Source organism: Euphorbia lathyris, chromosome 5, assembly GCF_963576675.1.
Source record: "Euphorbia lathyris chromosome 5, ddEupLath1.1, whole genome shotgun sequence".
NCBI lineage: Eukaryota > Viridiplantae > Streptophyta > Magnoliopsida > Malpighiales > Euphorbiaceae > Euphorbia > Euphorbia lathyris.
This window is the reverse complement of record NC_088914.1, coordinates 52,279,325-52,283,608: the sequence shown is the minus strand read 5'-3', so window position 1 is coordinate 52,283,608 and position 4,284 is coordinate 52,279,325. Positions and strand designations below refer to the sequence as shown.

At 38.3% G+C, this 4,284-nt stretch overlaps 1 non-coding gene across 1 annotated transcript; it reads right to left on the bottom strand.

The window, feature by feature from the left end:
• Positions 1-386: 386 nt before the first annotated feature.
• LOC136231631 (small nucleolar RNA R71) lies at positions 387-493 on the bottom strand. The gene has a single exon (XR_010690001.1). It is a non-coding gene; the product is annotated as a small nucleolar RNA R71 (small nucleolar RNA).
• Between the last annotated feature and the right edge of the window lie 3,791 nt (positions 494-4,284).

The window sequence follows — 4,284 nt, the reverse complement described above, 5'->3', positions numbered from 1 at the left end:
CCATAGAAGAGAATGGAGAAAGAACAATCATGGACATGTTAACTCCAAATCGCCTCGTGGTCACCTCTAGCATTCTAGAATCAACCATAGCCGCACATAACTTCAAAATCAAACCGACTATGATTCAACTTATCCAAAATGTCGGACAATTTGGAGGTGATGCTAGAGAAGACCCAAACGCTCATCTTACTAAATTTATTAAACATTGTTCTTTGTTCCGTACTAATAGTGTTACGAGTGACGTTATTAAGCTTAAATTGTTTTCTTTTTCTCTTAGGGAGGATGCCATTGACTGGTTAAAGTCTTTAGATGCCGGATCCATCACGACTTGGGATGATTTAGTAAAGAAGTTTCTTGCTAAATACTTCCCTCCTTCCAAGACGGCCATGTACAAGAATGAGATCAATGCTTTCCATCAAAAGGAGAGAGAAAGCTTGTACGATGCATGGGAACGCTACCGCCGGTTGTTCAAAAAAAGCCCACATCACGGTTTCGAGAAGTGGGAACAAGTAAATATCTTTTATAGTGGTTTATCTTCGAATAATTGTGCCACTATTGATGCAGCCGCAAGTGGAAGTTTGTTCTGCAAGAGCCCGGATGACGCTTATGCGCTCATCCAAGAGTTAGCCGAAAGAAGTTCCCATTGGCCAACCGAGCAATTCTCTGAGGTAAGGGCAGGTATGTATATGTGTGATGCACCACCCCTATCGTCTCCCAACCTTGATGAGCTAAATAAGAAAATAGATCTATTAATGGCTAATTTGAGTATGCATAACCAACCCGAAAATCAATTCATGGGTGAAACGACAAATTTTGTCGGTAATTCTTATCGACAAAACAATCCATACTGAAATTCCTACAATAACGGGTGGGGGAATCACCCAAATTTTTCATGGAGCAATAACCAAAATACTCTAAATCCATATGCTCCTAATCACCCTAGACCTCCACCCGGTTTTAACCTGCAAGAAAAGAGAGAACATGACCCGTTAGATACCATTGTTAAGACCCTTGGTAGAATTGAAAATAGCTTAAATGGCTTAGAAGAATGGTGTCGACATCAAAACACATTCACTAAGGGTTTGGAAAAAACATTAATCAAGTTGCAAAAACCTCCACTGAACGCCCTAGGGGATCCTTACCAAGTGATACCGAGACCAACCCTCGGGAACATGTCAATGTCATTACACTCCGGAATGGTAAGGAGACAGCTAAGCCACCCACCTCCAAGGACAAAGGTATAGTACAACCCGAGGTAAGCACATCTGACTCTCCACCTAAACTTTTCACGAATCCTCTTATGCAACCATATAAAGCGAAAATTCCATTCCCGCAAAGGTTGCATAAGGAGAAACAATAAAAACAGTTTTCTAAATTCTTGGATATCTTTAAGAAATTACATATTAACATTCCCTTCGCGGAAGCTTTAGAAAATATGCCCGTTTATGCCAAATTTTTGAAAGATATTTTATCTAAGAAAAGAAAATTGGGAGAAAATGAGACTATGAAATTAACCGAAGACTGTTCGGCCATTCTGTTAAGAAAATTACCACAAAAGTTAAAGGACCCGGGAAATTTCTCCATCCCATGTTCGATCGGTAGTCTAACCTTTGAAAGAGCTTTGTGCGATCTTGGTGCAAGCATCAATCTAATGCCCCTAAGGATCTTTCAAAGGCTAGGTTTAGGCGAGCCTAAACCCACAAATGTCTCGCTTCAACTCGCCAACCGATCCTTGGCATTCCCAAAGGGAATAATTGAAAATGTTCTTGTTAAGGTAGATAAGTTTATCTTTCCAGTAGATTTCATTGTGCTAGATGTGGAAGAAGATGCACAAAGTACCGATCATCCTCGATCGACCATTCCTAGCCACATGTAGAACTTTAATTGATGTTGAGCAAGGTAAACTCATTTTACGTCTTCAAGATGAGGAGGTTATATTCAATGTTTTTGACTCAATGAAATATCCTATCTCCCATGATTATTGCAATTTCATTGATGTTGACAAGGTGTTTCAGGAGAACCTTTACGAAGACACCCTCGATACAGTCGTTGTCAATGGCCTTGGCCTAAATCTAGACGAACTCATAATAGATCGAGAAGCACAAAACATTGTAGAAACCCCAAATGAACACGTTCAAAAATGCTTATGGGTAAAGGGTTACTATGAGAAACTCGAACTACCGCCAAAAAGGAGACTTAAGACTTCATTGGAGGATCCTCCTGTTCTTGATCTTAAAACTCTTCCTAGTCATTTGAAATATGTGTCTTTGGGTGACAATTCACGGTTAGAGTTCGAATCCAAGGAGAATGTTACGAGGGAAGACATCAAGGAGAAGTTCCCCGACTGAGATGGTATTTCCTATCTTCTCCTCTTTTTACTCTAGTTTTGCGCCTTTTGGAATTTTGGCTTAAACTTAGTAGGGAGGGGGAAAAAGATAGGACATGGACCGGAATGAGTGTAGTTGTTTAGTGTTTTAGTTTGTGATTTTTCTTATTTTAGTTTGTGATTTTTCTTGTTTTAGTTATGATTTTTACTTTCAGTGTTCAATGTTTTGGCAACACAACCCCAACCCAAGTAAGAATGTCCTAAAGTATCAATTTACTCCCGAAACAAACTTTAAAACCAAGTTTTTAATAGCATTAACTCGTGATAGGATAAACCTTCATTCAACAAGTCTAAAATTCTAAAATTGAATCGTCGAGTCATAGCATAAAAACTTGAATAACTCTTTTTGAATAGATACTCATTTTTAGACATTTACCTATAGTTGAAACACTTGAACTTGTAGCACACAAACATACCCATGGAAAGGTACTTTGAGCCACAAGCACATCAAATAGCTCGATTATTTTTCATTGATGCGGTATCCACACTCGTTTTAACTATAGGGCTTGCATCAAATACTAACCAAAACCGCACGCACCGAACTAGGAAATTGACATGATTAAGGCATTCTTTCATTCGCCACCACATAAACCAATAGCCTACCCAAAATCAATTTCCCTTGTTCACCCCGTTGAGCCTTACCTTTCTTTCGCCACCACAATACAAACTAATACCATCACTTTCTACCCGAAAGTCCTGGAATCTACGAGTTTCTAACCAACTTCTTTCAAGGTACTATGAGTCTAAAAATCATAAAAAATAGCACAAAAGCAAAAGCATATACATTTTTTGGCGCACACACATTACCCCATAATGCACTTCTCATATTCCTCAAAAGACACTTATACAGAAAAAGAAAAAGGGGGAAGAAAAGAAAAGACAGAAAAAAGAGAGAAAAATAAATAAATAAATAAATAAATACACTCAAGTACCCGATAGTGATTTAACATTTTAGAAACTCGAGATGATTCTTGAACCTCATTTCCATCATAATCACACCCGTCCTAAACCCTCACTACAACCCTAAATAAGCCCTTTTGATCAATTCCTAGTAAGGAGGCATAGTGGTAGAGGTTGGATGACCATGCAAGCCCATCATAGTTACTACTTGTGTTGGAAAATTGAGAGAAAACACCTTACCCCAAACACTTGAGCGTAAAGAGCGAAACCCTTATGAGGTTTTAACGAGTTCATTATGTATCGACTATTGGAAAAATGTTTCACTAATGGCCAAAGTATAAATTCAAAAATCATTGAGTTATTTAAGATGTTTATCATGATTCGGATGGTTTGAAATTAGGATCTTCCATGTTGTTGATTGAAATAAATCACGTCTCTTTGTTAATCTATTTGAATAATTGGTCTTCTAGCTTTGTTTTCAGATTTAATTTGCTTGAGGACAAGAAAAAGCTTAAAGTTTGGGGATGTTGTTGCCTCCCGTTTGTATAGTAAAATCGAGTCATAATTTGGTCCATTTTGTTGTCTTTATTATCACTTTAGTGTTAATTTGTGTTAGAATTCACTTTAATTCACAATTTCACACACCACCACATAATTTTAATTTAATTCATGAGTTTTTAATTAATTTTTACACGCTCACATACCCTCACGAGATTGACAATTTACCCAAGTGAGTTACAGGGCAAGAACAAGTTTTTGGACAATTGGGGCCTAATGCAACAGATTTACACAGAAGCGTTGCAATTGGCTGGAAAAGAGTGCTGAAATCTGCCTAGAGGCAGGTCTCGGTAAGACCTCCTGAAATTGGCCTAAAAATGCCAATTCCAGGGGCAGATCTCGGCGAGACCTGTTTTCTTCTGCAACTTGCACTGGGCGGCTCCTTTTCTCTATGCAAGCCCATACCTATCTTCCATTTGATTTCTCAAGGCCATTTAATG